Source organism: Marmota monax, unplaced genomic scaffold, assembly GCF_021218885.2.
Source record: "Marmota monax isolate L192 unplaced genomic scaffold, Marmota_monax_Labrador192_F-V1.1 WCK01_AAM20220418_F8-fsc00017, whole genome shotgun sequence".
NCBI classification, from domain to species: domain Eukaryota; kingdom Metazoa; phylum Chordata; class Mammalia; order Rodentia; family Sciuridae; genus Marmota; species Marmota monax.
Genome location: NW_026695241.1, coordinates 23,446,338 through 23,467,883, shown reverse-complemented (window position 1 = coordinate 23,467,883; position 21,546 = coordinate 23,446,338). Strand labels below are relative to the sequence as shown.

Genomic DNA, 21,546 nt, shown 5'->3' with positions numbered 1-21,546 from the left:
CACACAACGTGTTTCACACCTTTTCTACAAAAATTATGTGTATTTAAGTACTTTTATTAAAACAGTAGGTCTGTTTGCATTTTTTCTTTTTAATGAACAGATATATGGGTGGTTGAAACTAGAAAGTGTTTTATTATTTATTTTAATTAGGTATAATGATAGCAAAATGAATTTTGATTCATTGTATACAATTGCAGCATAACTTTTCATTTCTCTGATTGTACACCATGTAGTCACACCCTATGTGCAGTCGTACGGTAACTATGTCCATCTCATTCAACCATCTTTCCTGCTTCCATGTACCCTCCCCTTTGCCCCATCAAAGTTCTTCCAATGTTCCTATGCCTCCCCGCTCCCCATTTTGAATCAGCATCCACTTATCAGAGAGAACATTCGGCCTTTGTTTTTTTTGGGAATATCACTTAGCATGATATTCTCCAATTCCATCCATTTACCTGCAAGTGCCATAATTTTATTCTCTTTTAATGCTGAGTAATATTCCATTGTGTATATATACCACAGTTTCTTTATCCATTCATCTATTGAAGGGTATCTAGGTTGCTTCCACAGTTTAGCTATTGTGAATTGAGCTGCTACAGTGTGCTGATTTGGGTATAGCTGGGTCAAATGGTGGTTCCATTCCAAGTTTTCTAAGGAATTTCCATACTGCTTTACAGGTTGGTTGTACCAATTTGCAGTCCCACCAGGAATGTATGAGTGTGTCTTTTCTCCCACATCCTTGCTAACATTTATTGTTGTCTATATTCTTTTTAAAAATTAATTAATTTATTTTAATTAGGTGTATATGACAGCAGAATGCATTTTGATTCATTGTACATAACTGCAGCACAACTTTACATTTCTATGGTTTTATACTATGTGAAGTCTTACAAGTACCTGGGGTAATGATATCCATTTCATTCCGCTATCTTTCCTGCCCCCACACACCCTCCCTGCCCTCCCTCCCCTTTGCCCAGTCAAAGTTCCTTCATTTTTTCTATGCTTCCCCCTTTCCAGTTATGGATCAGCATCCACTTATTAGAGACAACATTCGGCTTTTGGTTTTTTGAGTTGGCTTATTTCACTTAGGATGATATTCTCCAACTCCATCCATTTATTGAAGGTGTTTTGAGCATAATTTTTCTGTTTACAGATGAGGAGACTTGAGGCCTTTCACTTGAGGTGACTTGTTGAAGGTTATAATGATCAGGCAGTGATTTGAAGGCAGCCTTCCAGATTTAAATGTGTTCCTTTGTCTCCTGTCCCTTCCCACCCCCTTAGGGTCCCTTATGTTGAAGTTTGTTTGTGACCCTCCCCTTAAGTGTTCAATGCTTATTAAGTAACTAGAATGAGGAGAAGCAAACCTAAGAAAAAAACCAATTTACAATAAGGTTGAAAGCTTGAAAATGGCATTAACCTTTGGATTTACTTAGACTACAGTGATGGAAAAAGAAACTGAATTGAAGTTTCTATATGATAGAGCCCATAGGCTTATTGTGTTTGTTTTAAAGAACCCCTTATTAGAGTACAATATACTTGTTTGATCTTTAGAAAAGCCAAGCTCAATTTATTCTAGTTCACTTTTTTCTTCCCTTCTTCAACTCATTTTAATTTGCAAAAAGAAGTAGCTATACCTTCCTTGTTTCTGGAGCCAGGGCAACTTTTAGATTGCCAGGGTTACCAGAGGATCAGGGGTGAGTACAGTCAGGAGCAAGGACATTAAACAGGAATGGGTTGTTGCAGCTTCCTGTTGACTGGTTTGTATGGCACCAGCCTACCTTCCCCCTTGAGTGATCAGAGCCAGGTGAGAAGAAACATCCTTGCCCGTTGGGAGACTGCCCTTTAGTAGAGGGGCTTAGACTGACAATCCAACCCTTTATCACAGTACTTTTTTTTTCTTGGTATAGGAAATAAATTGGCCTCATTGCATTTTTTTTAGTTGTTTTCTGTGCCAGTTAATTAAAAACAAAACAAAATACACACACTTACATGGTACTTTGTTCTTCAAAAGTAATATGTACATTAATTATTCTTAGATGATACCTCATTTATTCTTTCAGTGAGCTTTTGATGAGCTCTGGAGTGAGTCACAGAAACATGGGAAAGATTGTGTTGGCTTTGGATCTCTCAAACACAGATGATTTGAATGAGGGTCAGAATGACACAGTGTGATTTGATTTGTAATCAGGAATGTAAGAAAAAGCATCCAGGTCGATCTTTTGAGGGTAGGAGAAGCTTCGCCAGTTCCCATCCATTTTTTTCCTATTTTACTCCTGGATGGAGTAAAATAAACTCAGATGCAAAGAGAATGTGAGTATTTTCTTATAGATCTGGAGAGATGATACCAGAATGAGAGGGAAGGATGGAAGAGGCTTCTTCAGTGTAAGTGGCAGTGTGCTGGTGGGTGTGCTACAAAGTCAGGCAAAAACCTTTCTTTCTGCCTCTGAAGGTCTGGGATGAGAATTTCCAGCCTGTAGGTTTCTAATTTGTTACTTGTCATGTTGTACCAAGTTCTCCCTCTAATTAGGATTGTAGTATGCCTAACTTTAAATTGTGGGAAACAGGCAATTACATAATGTTAGATTTCCCTTTCTCCAACTTAGAGGCAGGAGCATGCGCGCTTGTTGAGGAATGCTGGTTTGGGGGGTTAGAGTTGCTGGTTTGCACAACACCAGGGTCATTCAAAGGCAACCTGAGCAGACAGGACGTCCAACCACAGCTGCCATTTGATTATTTTTTCCCTGTCTTTCCCTGGGGCAGCTCCAGGTTAAATGAATTTCCCAGATACAAAAGTGAGTTTTAGTTGTTCCTCTCTCATTCTGCTTTTTTCCATAAAATCTTTTACCAAAGCTATGCACTGGTATAGTCAATGATTGGTTTTGTGGTTCAGTGTCTTTCTTCCTTTCATAATGAGGTTTGGTCTGCTCAGAAGAAAGCTATTGAGAAATAAAAAGCAGAAGGCTGTGTGCTGAATGATCATGTTCCTGTAAATTAGGACTTGACGATTTTTACTTTGGTCCCTATATTATCTTTCTGTAAGTAATTTTGTTTTCATATTCTAAATTATTTGCCGGGATAGGAATTCTAGTTTGATAGACTGTGAATTCCTCCCATTTCTTTTTGTAGTTTCTAGTTCGCAGAGTTGATTGACCTTTTATCAATTTTCTTTTCAGTCCTTGATGCTCTTAAAGAAGCAGCTGATAACTGAACCATGATATCTCATTATCTTCAAGAAGAGTATCTGCTTATTAGGAGGTACCTATAAGAGATATAACTATAAATTAACAGGATGTTTTAAAATTTTTACCAAATTTGACTTTTATTGCTTGGTTTACCTATATGTACCTAGGAAAAAAATCAGTATTTTCCCATATTCTTGCAAGAGTAAATGGTTGTGACTCTACGGAACCATACTGCTTGTCTTTCAAAAACTTTGCAAAAACACATACTTCCTCATTTGTACTTCCTGTTCCTCCACTGAGGACCTCAAAAGATTTTGTGCCATTGTATTTTGCCAGAGTCTGGTTCTTACTAGCTTTTTTTTTTTTTTTTTTTAGATTTTGGTATTGGGGATTGAGCTCTACCACTGAGCTACAACCCTAGTCCTTTAGTTTATTTTTTATTTTGAGACGTAGTTTACCTAAATTGCCCGGGCTGGCTAGAACGAGTGAAATGCCTGCTTGAATCTGCCAAGTACCTGGGATTACAGGCGCGCACCACTGCACCTGGCAGTAGTTGGAATTTGATGTGCAAAGAAAGAGCTCAGTGTGTATGTATGTAGCAGGCATGGGTGGGGTTTGGCTAATAACTCAGATCATGTCTCTTTTAGGAAGCTTGAATATGGTTCTTAATTCTTTTTTTTTTTTAATTTTTTTTTGAGAGAGAGAGAAGAGAGAGAGAACTTTTTAATGTTTATTTTTCAGTTCTCGGTGGACACAACATCTCCATTTTATTCTATGTGGTGCTGAGGATTGAACCCAGTGCCCCGCTCATGCCAGGCAAGCGAGTTACCGCTTGAGCCACATCCCTAGCCCTGGTTCTTAATTCTTGTCTCCTTTCCAATTTGAGAAATGCCTGTAATTCTTTAGAAAGATTCACTGTTATTTTCTTTCATTATTAAAATTAGGATTTTAGTATAGATCTTATATAATAGGAAGCCAGATAGAAAACTTGCACAACAAAATAATGTTTCAGTTGGGAAATGATAGATTATGAAGATTAGATAGGATTCATAGGAAGGTAGCTTACTTCAAGAACCTCAGGCTAATAATCAATTTTGGTGGGATTGATTTGGAGTAGTAAGTGAGCCTGCCTGCCTTCTTTCCTTTCTTCCATCCATCCATCCTTCCTTCCATCTTTTCTGTGCTGGGGGCTGAACCTAGGTCTTTGTGCATTCTAGGCAAGTGGGCTGCCGACTGAGCTATATCCTCAGCCCTTGGAGGCAGTTTTCAAGGTAGTGGTTTAAAATAGTTTACAGTGGTTTGGGCAGAATGTTGTTGGGGAGGCAGAGATGCTAGAGAATCACAGTGAACTCTGGGGCATCACACTAGATAACCAGGTGGATTTTGGAGATGATCAGTAGATGACTCTCTTGTGTTTCACCCCTACCCAGTTATAAACATAGTGGCATTTTTATAATTTTTAGTTCTGTGCTTGACAATCAGGTAAATAAGTAACAGGCTTAATCCAGGAAGTGGCTGACTGGGGATTGTAGAAATTTCATTTTGGATAGGCGAGGAGTCCCCAAACTTCTTTGATTGAAAAAGAGAATTTCAAGAAGAAATCTGGAAATGACTGCCAACAATAAAATAGGCTCCTTAGATTCTTGCAGTGGGGGTACAAAGGTAAATTCAATGTTGGCACTTTTAAAAAATTGTGGTTCAAAATATAAAATTTACCATCTAAACCATTTTTAAGAGTGTTGTTCAGTAATATGAAGTACATTCACACTTGGAAAACTGATCACCAGAGTTTTTTACATCTTGTATATCTGAGACTTGATATACATTAAGATTCCTCATATCTCCTTGCCCCAGACCCTGTCAACCCTGGTTCTACCTTGTTTTTAAATATATTTTTTAAAAATATTGTTTAGCTGTCAATGGATCTTTATTTATATATAGTTCTGAGAATTGAACCCAGTGCCTCACACATGCTAGGCAAGCACTCTACCACTGAGCCACAAACCCAGCCCTGACTTTTCTACTTTTTATTTCTGTGAATTTGTCTTCTTTAGATGCCTCATATAAGTGGAATCATATAGCATTTGTCTTTTTGTGTCTGGTTTATTTCACTTAGCATAATATCCTTATCATCCATGTTATAGCATGTGTCAAAATCTTTTTTATTTTTAAGGCTTAATTGACACCATTTAATCTAAACTATTTAATCTAAACACTATTTAATTTAAATTAGCGCTATTTAATCCCTCTACTAGTTCACAAGGTTTTCATCTTCTTCACATCCTCATGAAACTTTTGTTCTGTTTTTTTTTTTTTGATAGTGGTCCTCTACTGAGTATGAGGTGATGTTTCATGTGTTCATATTAGTTATGCCAAACAACTTTTCTTATTTATGCATGTGTCGTTTGTATACCATCTTTTGATCTTTTGAGAAATATCTATTCAAGTACTTTGCACTTTTCAAAATTGGGTCATTTGACTTTTTTTTTAATTGTTGAGTTTTGTTTCTTTGTCTATTTGACATATTAAACCTTAATTTGCATCTATTTTTCCTGTATCATTGGTTGGCTTTTTAAGCTGTTGATTTTTGCTCTTTCTTTCTTTTTTGGTACCAGGGATTGAACCCAGGTGTGCTTACCACTGAGCTAAATCCCCAGCCCATTTTATTTTTAATTTTAAGACAGGATCTTGCTAAATTACTGAGGCAGACTTTGAACTCTCTCCTCTTGCCCCAGCATCTGAGTTGCTGAGATTACAGGTGTGTGCCACTGTGCCTGGCTGATTATGTCTTTTAATGCACAAAAGTTTTTTAGTTGATTAGTCCCACTTGTCTATTCTTACTTCTGTTGCCCATGCTTTTGGTGTCATAGCCAAGAAATCATTACCAAGTTCAGTGTCATGAAGCTTTTTCCTTATTTTTTTCCTAGGAGGTTTATAGTTTGAGGACTTACGTTTAGTTCTTAAATACATTTTGAGTTAGTTTTTGTATAAGACACGGATCCAGCTTTGTTCTTTTTGTTTGACTGTCCTGCTTTCCCACACCTTTTGTGGAAGAGGCAGTACTTTTCTCATTGAGTGGCATGGGTCTTGGCACCCTTGTCTAACATATTTTGACCATAAATGTGTGGGATTACTTCTGGGCTCTCTAATCTACTCCATTGGTCCATTTGTCTGGGTTTCTGTCAGTACCACATTATTTTGATTTTGAAATCAAGTATTAATGGCACTTTTAAATTATGCTGTTGATGTTGAGTGATGGAGAAGACACACAAAAGAATTCATTTTTCATTTTTTTGAGGGAATAGACATTTAATAAAGTAAGGTGATTTAAATGTCAAAATATATGTGAGACTATTAGTTTGAAAGCAGTATGGAATAGCTTTGTCTAACATTTCCTGTTTGCAAAGTATTTTCATAGATAATGAGCCAAGTATCTTGGGAAAGCTTCAAAAAGGACCTTGGAGTGATCTTGAAGATTGAATGTGTGGTTTAGTTTGTGTTAACACCCAACACCATCTGTGTAACTTCTATCACAGTAATTTAGGGAGGTCTTTAATGAAAATCTCTAATAGAAATCTCAAAATTTTCAGTTGGATTAGTTCTTATAAGAGCTGCCACTTGAAGTGTATTTCCTTGACACAGTCTTGTCATTCCTGTTCCATTCCAGTCATTTCTGATTTCCTGTGTCTGCTTTTTGAATTGTGGTGGGCCACATATGTAGGTAGAATGCTCAGCCACAACACTATTTTCTTGATGTGTGAAGAACAGAAAATTAGTCTGGCTGGGTTGTATGGGCTGAATTGATGGAGAGAGCTTGGATTCAGAGCAGCAAATTAAATGACTCCTGTATTAAGTAATTTAAACTGCTTAAGATGTGTTTTCTCACCCCTCACCCCCACCCCATGTTGCCAAGCTGGCTTTGAACTCCTGGGCTTAAGGGATCCTCCTGCTTCAGCTTCCTGAGTAGCTGGGACTATAAGCATACACCATCACACCTGGCTTTTTCACCTTAATAAAAGTATGGAGAATATTTTGGTTGGATATATTATTGGAAGGGTCATTTAGTAGAATTTCTGTGGAGGAAAAATTTAGCGTCTTTGAATGTATTAACCTGTCATCCAGATAAGTTTAATGGTGAGTAGATGAATTTGTGTTTTCTGAGGCATGAGGGTGGGTCTGTGAAGTGGATCAGTATTCACTTACTCCTTAAGTGTTTATTGAATCATACTACAAGCTGGGGGCTGGGACTACTTCTAGTGAACAAAGGATACCTGATTCCTGTTCTCATGTAGTTGATACTTTTCTAGTGACTCATGTAGTCATTTTCAATATTCTGTTCCTCTCATTCTATTTGATTTTTCTTTTAGTTAAAAGCCACCTATTTTATTTGTAATGCAAAACAATTACAGTTGTTTATTATGAAAATAGTCCTATATTAAATACTCTTTACATAGAGGAAGAAAGAAACACTAGACATTTCTGCTTGCTGGTTTCCAAGGAGATATGTCTCGGCAAAATTTATTTTATCAAGTGCTTTTCTAAGTAAGGAAGCAGGTTTTAATGCATTTTGGTTGATATTTTCTTAAGAACATAAAGGGTTTTTAAATCTTGGCTTCCTATACTCCTATTTCCCACTCCAAGAGAACCTAGAAACTTATTCTGCCTGGTCCTGGGTTTTGTTACTTATTGTCAGATCTGGGAATAATCATAACCTTTCTGGATCTTCATTTATTCAATCATTTACTAGTTAATCCTCTTATCAAATCTTCATTGTTCACCTGTGTTTATCAAGTAATCTCTGTAAAAGGGAGGAAGTTGAGAGCTAAATAGTTTCCTTTAAAACCTACTGTTAAAATTCTATGGATTTATTATTGTGATAATGAGATTTAGGGCATTTTATAGATAGTAGAAATGTTTTTGAAAGAACTGAAGAAAGATAAACTTAGAATTTTTTTATGTCTTAAAAACATTTTTGTGAAAAAATTCTGTAATGTGAATCATTTGAGCATTAGTTTCATTCTGATTAGAAAACAATTAACATTTACACTCAGAGTATTTAAGGTTACTTTGGTGCAGCACCAGTATGGGAGCTTTAGAAGTGCTTATCACCCCTTCTAGGTTCTTGGTTCTGAGTCTTTTATAGTTCTGGTCATTTATGCTTGCAGTAGTTTTGAGATATGGGACATCTGTCACTGAATGTGAAGAATCACACTGAAGATCTGAGTACCAGTGCTTTGCTAATTAACCTGGCATTTGCCCATGCTGCCAGCCAGATATGCTATATTCACCTAGTGTCAGGTTTTATGGCTTCATAATGAGATATTTTTATTAGTTTGAAATCAACATAGTATTGATTATGCATTAAAATATTCAGTTATACAAAGTAAAATGTAAGAGTTTCCTCCCAAGTGGATTGTTGGCTGTTATAAATCTGGTCTCCTTACTGGAAGATTTGATCTAGTTCTGGCTCAGCTGCATACTGTTCCCATGATTTTGGCTGTTTTTCTTTCTTTTACTCATGAGCAATATTCATTGGATACCTTTTAGATTGCAGATACTCTTCTCATCTGAGGGATACGTCAACAAAGAACTCAGCAAGATGGGAAGCCACCAGAGAGTTTTGTTTACAAGGTGTTTTGTTGTGAGTTTTTTTTTTAAGGACAAACTGTTTTTTAGAGAATAGAATGGCAAGGGGCACCAAGATTGAAACAGTGAGATGTTACAGATTTCTGGAAATAATCTAGGTGAGATTTGGTAGCAGTGGTGGAGATGATGAAAGTGGCTGGATTCTGGACATATCTCAAGTGGGCTAGCAAGATTTGCGGATGGGTCAGGTGATGTGGAGCAAGAGAAAATGCAGTAGGGAAGACACCAAGGTTTTTGGCCTGGGTAACTGGAATAATAGTGGTGCCATTTATTGCAATGGAGATGACTGGAGGAGCAGGTTTGGGCGGGGAACTAAGGCCTGATTTGTATAAGTTGGGCATGAGATGCAAGTTGCAGAAGTGAAGCAGGTAGCTGGGCAGGTCTGGCAGTCTTCATGAACTTTCATTTTTTCGTCTGTGAAATGGGGGAAGTATCTACCCCTCTCAGAATTCTCGAAATCCAATGAGAGAAAAGAAAAAAAAGTAAAAAATTTAAAGCTGAGTGCTATAGTGGTGACATGATTTCAGGAAGAAGACTGATTACCATTTTATGTACTTTATGATCTCTTTTTTTTTTTTTTTTAGAATTTCAATATTTATTTTTCAGTTTTTGGCGGATACAACATCTTTGTTTGTATGTGGTGCTGAGGATCGAACCTGGGCAGCACGCATGCCAGGCGAGCATGCTACCATTTGAGCCACATCCCCAGCCCACTTTATGATCTCTTGAACCATATAACTCGTAGGCCAGAATGTGTTGGAAAAGGTTAGTGTTTGCTCTCCAAAGACTGGTTTCTCTCCTAATGGGTAGAAAAACACTCTGATCCATCCTGCAGTTGTTGGACAGCTTCTGGGAGAATGTGGTATTTTGGTTCCCATCAGGCTGTCAGAGGCTTCATTTTGTGTAGAGCCACTGTGTGGGAGTGTGGCCCCAGACTTGCACCTTCATAAGCATAGCTTTTTGGTTAAAGTAATTTCATTTAGGTGGAGGGATATCATAATAGGGAAATTGTTATTTATTATTTCATTTAAATTGTTTATTATTTTAGGTTTTCTGTAACTTAGATCAGTTAACAGTTTATGGTCTAAGAGGTTAAATTTATTAGGGAGACTACTCTCCATGTTTCTTAATCCAGAATACCTATTTATGTGCTCCTAGGTATTTTGGTCACTTAAAATATTTTATAGGCAGAGGAAATATGTAAAACGTTGACTTATAGGATTGAGTATAGATGTTAAAAGCATCAGTCTTATTTTGATGAGTAATATTTTGAATTTACCAAATCTTTCCTCAGAGGTAGTACTAAAGACTTGTATCCTAGAAATGTGGTGTTTGCTTATAATCTATTATGTCCCAATAGCTAGCTGTTCCCTTTCCTTTCTCTTTAAACTAGAGGTTGTTGTTGATTATTGGTTCTTTAAATTCATAAGCAAAAAAAAAATTCATAAGCAGTTTTGTACAGAAACACTAGTATTCTTCATTGCCCCCCTAGTTTGATCATCAGGCACCGAGATTCCAATGGGTGTCGCTGTGTAAAGATGCCTTTGAGGGCCTGACCCTCATAGTGAAGTGAATCTAACTGTTGATGAGCAGTTGTTGGAGTACTAAGTATTCTGGGTGTTCTGTGCATAGAAAAATAGTAATGGCTTTAATAATGAAGGAAGATATAAGGGGAGCAGGAATTGTTTTTCAGTGAATACCATGAAGGCAGGAATTATTTTGGGTATCTGAAAAGCATGAGTACCTCTCTTCATATAGGGTTTTTGTCAGATCCTCAAATTTATCAAATGGGTTTGCCCATTTGCCAAGTAATTAAGTTCTGTGATCTTTTGCTTTTCATGGAATTGGCTTACTGTATGTCATTTTATTTCAGCTTCTAAGAAACTAAACTGTAGGTGTGCAGTATAATATTACTTGACATAGTTACTGAGAAGGCCTCAGATCTTTTCCTTTCTTTTTAAAGTACATATTAGAAGATTTAGGTCAATTGTAATAAATAGTTTTAAAAGGATTTGTATGTTTAAATCTCTGTCTTTTGCATGTTCACTTTTTTCCCCCTTGTAAGGAGCTGCCAGACTTAGTCTTCCTGAAATGTCTTAGGTTTTCCAAGTCATCTGATGGTTTATTATTTGAACTTGAATGTGATACTCATTTTTCCTGGGCAGATGCTCTCTAAATGGCTGAAGTCACAGTGTCTAGGTGCTCCTGAAGTTTTTTAAAAATAACTTTATTGAGTTATAATTCACTTAACATACAGTTCTACCATTTAAAGTGTGCAAGTGAATAGTTTTTATTGTATTCACAAAGTTGTGCAACCATTTCCATAAGCAATTTTAGAACTTTTTCAGCCCTCCCCAGAATAAATTCCAAACCCATTTGCAATCAATGCCCATTTCTCTCCAACCTTACCCCCTTCTCTTTGCCCACCTGTTCTAGGCCACCACTAACCTACTTTCTGTCTTTACAGATTTGCCTATTCTGGGTGTTTCATATAAATGGAATCGTACAATATGTGATATTTTATGACTGGCTTCTTTCACCTAGCTCTGTCAAAGCATGTATTATTTCTTGCCAAGCATTTTAACTTTGGTATTAATATTACAAATTTCAGATTTAAAACCAGATATTCCCTGTCTGCTGACATAGAAACTACAACCTGTGCTGGGGCCAAAGAGAATAGCAGAACCACTGGTTATTGTATATGTGGAGCAGGAAGTGAACTTTAAAGTTTTCCTAAACAAAACAAGACCTACTGAAGCTGATGCACAGGTGCGCTCAGAGTGGGTGATTGCACAGTCATCCTGTCTCTCCTGGTCTGATGCTGTCTTGCTTCTTCCTTGAATTTTCCAGGTACCTCTTGAAGTCATCTCTGAATTTTCCCTTTCTTTTATCCGTGATCTCTTCTGTGGCTTAGACTTGCCCTTTTTCCTGTTGATTCCCATTTTCAGCTTTTCCTCTTAGTTTAACTGCCACCATCTTAGATTAGAACCTTAGTCTTTATACCTAGCAGTCTCCTTTCTGACCGCCTGGACTCCTGCCATGTTGTCTGATTGTACATGTGCACTACAGTGACTCCAGTGCCACATCAGACTCACACTCCTCTGCTTGCTTTTATGATTTTTTTTTTCTCCTTTCATGTTTATCAGATTTCTTTGGCCTCTTCAGGACTGTCTCTGCCTCCGTATGCTGGGCTTCTGCTTTCTTCCCTTACCAACTATTCTGATTTCTTTGGACTGCTGTTTATTTTCAGTTGCAGTTCTAGATAATTAAAAAAGTATGTGAAATCTACCAAGTCCTCCCTTGGTTATCCCTTCCCTGAAACTCATGCTCCTTATCAGTGTCTTACCTCCCTGTCCCTTTGATGCCATACCAGCCCCTGAACTCTTGTTTTATTTGTATCTTTCTCATCCTTCAAGACCCACCTCCCTCATCGAGGTCTGCCTGGTTATTATAACTTACCCTCATTTCTCCCTTCTCTGAAATTTGGTTGTACTCTGTTATATACTTAAAGAACCTTGTGCTTAATAGTTAATGTATAGTTCAGCAAGGATGTCTAGCCTGAAGAAGACTCAGAAGAGTTGTTATTCTGTGCCAGAGTCTATCATGTAAGGGGAGGAGAGATTTGTCTTCTTAGTCCCCACAGGGCAGGACACATGAGCAGATTAAATACAGATGTTTGAATGAATATCTGAAAGGACTTTTCTAGTACAGCTCTTGTAGGTATGGTAAGCTGTGTCTCTAGGTGTTAGAGGTGCTCATATGTCCGTCTGGGTCATTCCTGGACAGGATCTTGTAATGTTCATCCACACAGTTCAAGGAGGCTCAGTTAGTTTAGTGGTTCTCATGGAGTATCAGAAGCATCTGGGGAGCATTTTAAGGACAAAGATTCTCCATTTTCACATTAGAAGTTCATATTGAGCTGTTAAGCCAGAGTTTGAAACTTTTGAGTTGGTCATGGCTTTTATTTCTGAGATCCTATGAGTGTCTCATTTGTTTACCAAATTTTTATTGAATACCTATAGTGTAAGGCAATTTAAAGTTTTTGGTTATACATTCATAGAATGTAGTCTAGATGGGAATGCAGATGACCATGTGAAAGCCAATGATTTCTCTTCAGGTAGGTATAGATTGTCTGAGGACAGGGACTTTTTTTTTTTTTTAATTGACTTATTTTAATTTTATTCATTTATTTATCTATCTATTTATTTAGATTTCCTTGTTTACATTACTTTTTAATTTATTTTTTATTTTTTAATTAATTTATTTTTATGTATATATGACAGTGGAATGCATTGCAATTCTTATTACATATATAGAGCACAATTTTTCATATCTCTGGTTGTATATACAGTATATTTACATCAATTCGTGTCTTCATACTTGTACTTTGGATAATAATGATCATCACATTATTAATAACCCCATCATTAATAACCCCATGCTCCCTCCCTTCTCCTCTAACCCCTCTGGACAGGGACTATTTCTTATTTAGCATATCTGCACTGCCCCAGAGGAATGGGTACTTTGGTGTTCATTCTTGGAAGGTGAGCTGATTAGCAGGCTATTTACTGACTTTGCTCCTTGTTGTAGGGCTTGTTACTGTGCACTTTATCCAATTATCTTCCTTAATTTCTTGGTTGAAAAGGAGCTGCTCAATCTTCAGTTGTTTTGTGGCAGGTTCAGCTGTTTGATTTTGTTGCTTCCTAGTAATAAAGGTAACACTAGCTACCATCTATTGAGGACCCAGTGTGCCAGGCACTTTGTATCACATTATTGCTGATCTTTATAACAAGCCTGTGAGATAGACATTTGCACCTGAGTAGGAACCAGGATATTGAGTTTTTGTTATACAGCTTTTTCTTTCATAACATGCATTGCAGCAGCTATATTGCAACAGTGAAGTCATTTCTTGGGAAGAGAGTAGTTCCAGTCATGTTTTGGCTGTGTGAGTAGAGTGCATTTTATTGTTGGTAATACCAGAAAGTCTGTCTACTTATAATAGGGTAGTTATGACCACCACCCTGTTCCTTAAACTGATAATTTGTTTTAAACACTATGCCATGATGATGATATAAGCTCTCCACCCATTTCTCCAATGAAGGCTGGTCTTGCTGGTATAATTTTGAGCTTGGCATGCAGTCTTTTATAGGATTTTTGATTGTCAGGCAACTGCCACATTGTCCAGTAAATATCTTTGACTGAACTCCACCAACAAATTCATCCTATGTTAGATTCTTCTTTTAATGCCATCTCATTAAATTTTTTTAAAAAAATTTTTATATGGTGCTGAAGATCAAACCCAGTGCCTCAGTAGTGCTAGGCAAGTGCTCCACCACCGAGCTACAACCCCAGCCCCCCCACCTCCCTGCCTCAGTTTTTCATATTGAAATTGCTTTGAAACAGGTCCAATCAATATTTAACAGGTAAGGAAACTGAAGTTTAGAAAGGTGCGATAATTTGCCCTGTTTTCAGATGCTCATCTGTTAGCTAGGTGTGGTGGTACATGTCTGTAATCTTGGTGATTTTGGAGGCTAACTCAGGAGGATCACAAATTTGAGGCCAGCCTTGGCAACTAAGCAGCCTAGTGAGCCTGTCTCAAAAATTAAAAATAAAAAGGGCTGGGGGTGTAGCTCAGTGGTAAAGTGCCCCTTGATTCTAGGTCTAGTACCCCAAACAGGTGCAGAAAACCACAGATGCATTTTTTTCCCCAGGGAATTTGGGCATGGTTTTCCCTTACGTCCTCTGATTGCTGGCTTCACAGAGAAATATTAGGTGGTAGATGCAAGAACTTTTTAGGAGGTGAGGATGGGCAAGTATCTCAAAATTCTGGAGAAAATAATATATTTAATTTTGTCCTTTGCAGTGAGTCAAGGTAATAGCTGTCATTGAATGTTTTTTCAGGCCAGCTGAATTTGCTGAGATGTGGGAAATGATCACACATCCGGCTCACACCTGCTAGAGAAGCCTAAGGCCCATTATTGCAAAGTTTCTAGTGTGAATAGCTAGATGGGATGTAAATATTTATAGTTGTGGTAAAGCAAGTATAAATCTTCTGGAGTTTGTAATAATGACAGAGTTATTTTTTTTAGTAAGAACACCTTCATTTTACTTCCCTGCTTGGGCAAGGCAGGAAACTTGAGATATTTATTTTCCAAAATGAAACGTTCTCTGTCTCTGGTGGTGTGGATTCTGATGTGAAGTTGTCATTCTGTCTTTGACCCCACCCATTGCCCTCAGATTATCCTGTTGTCTTCAGCTCAGGATCTGCTTTGTTTTGAAACAAATGTTTTTTAAGAGCCTGGGGGCATATTAGAAGGATCTATAGATTTTTACAGAGAGGTTGATGGAAGTGAAGTTAATTGAAAGTTCAAAAACAGGTGTAAATTCAATCTTGGCTTCTTTAAGTGTGCTTCTAGGAAACTTATTAGGTTGATCAAACAGAAATGAAACCACTAGCAAAAGATAACTTTTGTGGCACATGCCTATAATCCCAGGGGCTTGGGAGGCTTAGGCAGGAGGATCACAAGTTCAAAGCCAGCTTCAGCAAAAGTGAGGCACTAAGCAACTCATTGAGAACCTGCCTCTAAATAAAATACAAAAATAGGGTTGGCGATGTGGATCAGTGGCTGAGTGCCCGTCCTGGTACACCCCCTGCCCCCAAAAAGATAACTTTTAGTGAAAAAGGAGGGTGGTTTTAATACCTTAACTTTTCTTGAGTTGTAGGCTTTGCATGTTTACTGAATACAGTATACCATTGTTGAAGTTTTATGTACAGGTCACTTCTTTAAGCCAAATATTCGAGGCTTCTTTTTTGTGTTAAATAAATACTCAAGATTTTCTGCTTCAGTTTGTTAGAAAAGACTTTTGGCAATTTAATAATCAGGTGAGGGTGAGCTTATCTTAATCCCTTGTTTGCTTTAGTATTTAGTCTCATTTAATCTTATGAACAAAGATCAATTTTGGAGAGTATTGTTAAACTTTAGTGACTGAATACAGCTATGATGTGCCTTCATAATTGCCGAGAGCCCTCAATGATTTAATGAATTCGATTCCTGGTGTCTCATTTGCATCAAGATAGTCACATCCTCTTCGTGGTTTAGTGCTGCAGCAGTGAATCACCTAGTAGGTCTCGTTGTCTTCTGGTTGCAGAGTTTTCATGTGTAACTGCTTAGACAGTTTTGGAAGCTACCTTTTAAATAATGTTAAGTACCTGCAGTAATCCAGGTTCATTAAGGACATGCTGCAGTCATATGTTGATCCGCCTGTCCTCAAGCCACCAGGTCCATTCCTAAATCTTACTTGAAAATTCATCGTTCACTCAATAAATGTTCCCTGAGCTATTTTGCAGCAGGTGTGGACAGTCAGTGGGGAGTGTGCTGAGCGGTGTGCAGATCTGTTGTCAGGATGCTTTAGCCAGGGGAAACTCAGGAAAGATGGAGGAAATTAAGGAAACTGTTTAGCTCAGTGGTAGAGTGCTCGCCTTGAATGTGTGGGATGTTTGATCCGCAGCACCACATAAAAATAAAATAAAGGTATTGTGTGCAACTACAACTAAAAGATATTTAAGGAAAAAAAAAGTGTCCTGTATTTCTTTCTCTTGTTATTATGAATTTGTTCACGAGGCCTGTTGGAAAATTGGGAAAATATAGGAAAGTATGAAGAAGAAAAAAATCATTCATCTTTCTATCATCCAAGAATAATAGCTATTTATTTCTTCATGTTTTCTGTCTTCTAAAAGTGGTTCCTCAACCAAAGAAACACAGGGCTGTATCTGGTAAAAGGGGATTTTAAGGTGAAATTTGATGGGGAGGAGGAGAAGAAAAAGAAGAAGAAGGAGGGGGAGGGGGAGGGGGAGGAAAAAAAAAGAAGGCTATGGGGAAATTGTAGTATTTTTGATGGGAGAACTGTGACCTGGAAAGCTGCAGCCTTAGGGAGGGGGTGTCTTGGATTTCTCTGAAGACACCATGGAACAAAACTAGGAGCAGCTTTGAGTTTAGATTTCTCTGAGTAGTTTCTGAGTTACAAGTATGTTCTCAAACAGTGTAAGATGGTTGTTACATTCCAACAGCTTTTCTCAAACATTAGTTTCATTTTGAAGCTTTGCTGGAGAAGTAGGGAAGGCAGAGCCTTCTCTCTAGGACAGAATGTGAAAAATGACTTAAACAAATTGCAGTGTGTCATAATCTGAGGTTGGGGGAGTTTGTAATAGGGAAGCAAGAAAAGAAACATGTAAAAAAAAAAAAAAAAGGTCTGTTAAATGCTATCACTTTCTGGAATCCGTTGTTTGACTTAATTTTCATAGCAAACCTTTGAGGAAGGAATTTTCTTCACCCTAAAAGATTTAGATTCAGAGAATGGATTTAGAGACTGAGTTACTTGTCTGGAGCCACAGTATTTCCAGTGGCACACACTGAGTTTGGAACTAGAGATCTGGATTCCAGCCTACCATTGTGATCTCAGACAAGTCCTTAATCTATTTCTTTATTTTTGAAAAGGGGACATTGGTGATGCTTAACTCACAGGTTATTGTAAAGGTAAAATGAGGCACTGTATGTAACACCTTCCCACAGTTTCTGATTTGATTCTGGTACAGGAGAGCTCTTTGCTGTCAGTTGGAAGGCAGCAGGCACAGTGCCCAGCATACAGTGGCTGTCCAGCAGATGGTACTTGCTCATCTGTTCTTATAAGCCTTCTCAACTTTTTGGTTTTCTTTCCTTTATATTTTTAAGGACCCTGACACATTTCATTTGGATTATAGTGGTGGATTCTTGGATATGTAAAATAAATTCATCTGCAATACATAGGGGAATCCTATGTTCTTTTCTTTGAAAAGTCATCCTGGACATGTTTCCATGGGTATCAGATGGGGAAAGGTAATGGTAGGAAAACTGAGTGCTCAGGTGGAGGAGGGGGAAAGGGACAGAGAGAGGAATCAACTTGGGTGTTTTTCTGCATCAATTTTGTCTGGGATTTGTAGCCATGAGGCAGAGGTTAAGAGATTAAGATGATGACATTGTGGGAAATATTTGGTTCTCCTTGCAGACTTATGCTCTTTTATTCACTCATTCAACTAACAAACAGTTGTTGAAGCTTTCCTGTATGACAGGCACGTACCAGTCCTTGGGATTCATAGGGAGCATTTATGTCCATAAGATTAAGCCAAATGGATAGATTAAAAAATTACAATTCATAAGTTCCAGAGTACAGAAAAATGAGGAGAGTTTTGCCAAAATATAAAAGTTATTCCTCTATTTGCTTGTGGGATTAGACTTCGAAAGGTACGACTGTGGCTTTTTTTTTTTTTTTTTGCAAACTTTTGCAACTTTGTATTCCTGGACCCTAATTTTAAATGCCTCTCTGAATAATATGTATCAGTTCAAATCTGGCATAGAATTTACCTCAGAGTTTAAACTCTCTGTATATTGGTAGAAATCAGCCCTATAAATGGAGATATCTGATGTGTCCTTGACTTTTTTTTGTAATTCCGTTTTTAGAAGGTAGGAGATGAAAATTGGACTGATTCATGCTGGGAACTTTGGGTGACAGGGGCCGTTTTGTTTTGGGATTCAGTCGTGATGGAAGTTGTATAAGAAAATGTAATGGCCTAGATTTTTAGAAATGGGGCCTCTTGAAGCTCAGAAAGAAGATGCCTTCAAGGTTACCAGAACTCTAAAAAGGAGTAGAATTTATTCCAGATGGGAAGGAAGCTCCAAGAAACAAAAATTGTGATTTTATGATTGCAAATAATGATGACAAATAAAAGTAGATGTGGTTTCCAAAGAAGTCAGCAGAAATCTTTAGGGCCATTGGAAAAGAAGCCAGATTTTTAAAAAAAGTTATTGATACATAATTCACATATCCAATAATTAGCTCATTTAAAGTATATAATTTAGTTACTTCTAGTGTGTTCAAATCTATGTGCAGTTATCACCATAGTTAATTTTACAACATATTCATCATCTCAAAAATGAATCCTCATGGCCTTTACTTTTCACCTCTCTACCCCATCTTTTCATCCCCTCAGCCCTACCAACCACTCATCTAGTGTTGGTCTCTAAATTTGCCTATTCTGATGTTTCATATAAATGAAATCATATAATATGTGCTTTTTATGACTAGCTTCTTTCATTTAGTATGATAGCTTTTACATGTTGTAGCATATGTATCAGTACTTTAGTTCCTTTTATTATTAAGTAGTAGTGCATTATGGGGATATATGAAATTTTGTTTAATCATTCATTATTTGATATACACTTGGGTTATTTCCAGCTTTTTAGCTATTAATGCTCTGTTTTGGTTAGTTTGGCTAAGGGATTATAAATCTTGTTTATCTTTTCAAAGAACCAACTCTTGTTTCATTAATCCTTTGTATTATTTTTTTTATTCTCTACTTTGTACATTTTGGCTCTGATCTTAAATATTTTATTTTTTCTATTGGTTTTAATTCTTGTTTTTTTTTTTTTTTTTTTAAATTCTTGTTTTTCAAGGGCCTTGAGATGCATCATTAGGTTGTTTATTTGGAATCTTTCTGATTTTCTCATGTAGGCACTGATAGCTATAAACTTGCCTTTTAGAACTGCCTTCATAGTGTCCCAGAAGTTCTGGAAATATTGTATTGCTATTCTCATTTGATTCTAAGAATTTTAAAAATTTTCTCCTGATTTCTTCTATCACCCAGTTCATCATTTAGAAGTGTATTGCTCAATCTCCATGTCTTTATATAATTTCTGGTCTTTTATTGTTGATTTCCAATTTTGTTTCATCATGATCAGATAAGATATAAGGAATCATATGAGGTGTATATTTTAGAGAAGGTTCTATGAACAGTTGAAGGAAGTGAATTTGAATGTTTTCGGATAAAATATTCTGTAGATGTCTGTTAAGTCCATTTGATTTATAATATTTTAGGTTTAAAGAGACTTTATTGAGTTTATATCTGGATGAGCTATCTATTGGTGAAAGAGATGTGTTGAAATCACCTAGTATTCCTGTACGAGGGTCTTTCGGAGGCTTTAATATGAGTTGTATTTGTTTTATACAATTAGGTGCGTCAATGTTTAGGGCATAAATATTTACTGTTGTTATATCTTCTTGTTTAATTGCTCCCTTTACCACTATGAAGTGACCTTCTTTGTCCTGATTATTTTTGAAGTCTACTTTGTCAGATATGAGAGTAGCTACTCCAGCTTGTTTTGGGGCTCCATTAGCATGACATACCAATTTCTGTTCTTTCACTTTCAGCCTCTGGCTGTCTTTGCCTGTAAGGTGAGTCTCTTGTAAACAACATATCATCCTGTCAGCCTTTTTTTAATTGGAGAGTTGAGACTATTTATATATTATTTTAGACTGATGTTTTTTAATTCCTGCCATTTTGATTATTTATAATGTTTCCTGTTTAACTTCTCTTCAAATGAGATTTGTTCATTTGTGAACTCTGAGGTTTGTTTTTTATATCTTTTGTGTGAAATATTTCTTTAAATTCCAAAGTGCTGGCTTATAGTCATGAATTCTTTAACCTTCAACTTATCTTGGAAGGTTTTTATTTCTCTTTTGTTTTTTAATGATTGCTTTGATGGATATAACAATCTTGGTGGCAGTTATTTTCTTTCAGGACTTGGAACACATCATTCCAAACTTTACTTTTAGAAGGTTTGTGTTGAGAAATCAGAAGTAATTCTGATTGGCTTGCCTTGAAAGTGACCTGACATTTTTCTCTTGAGACTTCTATCTTTGTTCTCTGGGTTAGGAATTTTAATTTTAATTATGTCGTGGAGAGGTTCCTTTTTGATCTTGTCTATTTGGGGTTCTGAATGCATCCTGTATCTTGGTGTTCATCTCATTCGCAAGGTTTGGAAAATTTTGTTGTTATTCCCTGAAGAAGTTATTCATGTCATTAGCCTGCATCTCACAACCATATTCAATTCCAATGATTCTTAACTTTGGTTTCTTAATGTATTCCCAGAGTTTTTGTATATTCTGGTCATGTTACTTATTTTCTTTTCTTTAATACTCGCATTTTTGAGGCTGATCACTTTGTCTCCCAGCTCAGAGAATCTGTCTTCAGCATGGTTTTACTCTGTTAGAGTTTCAACTGAATATTTTTATTTTTTATTTATTTTTTTTGTGTGTGTTTCGTTTCTAAGATCTCTATTTGGTTCTTTTCCAGTATTTTTATCTCCTTATTTAATTTCTCATTTATTTACTATACTGTCTTCCTTAGATCATTCAGTTGTTGATTTCTGTGTTCTCTTGGTCATTTTTATAATTATTTAAAAAAAGTCTTTATCTGATATTTCATGCAGTTTGGTATTTTTGTCAGTTGCTGGTGAGTTATGAACTTTACAGTTTGTCAGTTACCTTGTTTTTTTCATATTTCTTGTGTTCCTATGTTAGATTTTATGCATCTGTTGGGATGGATTTCTCTTTAACTCTTACATGTAGACCTTTTTTTTGGCATAACCTTTTCTTGCCAAACTGTTGTAGAGTTATCCAGATGGAGACCCCTTGTAGGTCTGGTGTCCACAGCCTTTGTGTTAATTTGTATTTGCTATAGGAGTGGATGTAGAGAGAGTGACCAAGAGACCTCTTATAGTTGTACGTACTTGGGGCCTGGTTATTAGTTTGGGGTTTTTTTTTTTTATCTCTGAAGTTTGAGTGTAGTAAATTATGCATGAAGGAAGGTGCACTGTCTCTTGGCTAGGTTTAGCGGAGCAACAGA

General features: G+C 36.8%; 1 protein-coding gene across 14 annotated transcripts in view; it reads left to right on the top strand.

The window, feature by feature from the left end:
- Sipa1l1 (signal induced proliferation associated 1 like 1) overlaps positions 1–21,546 on the top strand; it is a 367,512-nt gene that overhangs the window by 4,043 nt on the left and 341,923 nt on the right. For 3 of the 14 annotated variants that reach the window (XM_058577709.1, XM_058577712.1, XM_058577715.1), the window contains exon 2: positions 3,174–3,255. The exons of the other annotated variants lie outside the window; for them this stretch is intronic. The gene's annotated coding sequence lies outside the window, so the exon portion shown is untranslated. The remainder of the gene's footprint in view (positions 1–3,173; positions 3,256–21,546) is intronic. 14 annotated transcript variants of the gene reach the window in all.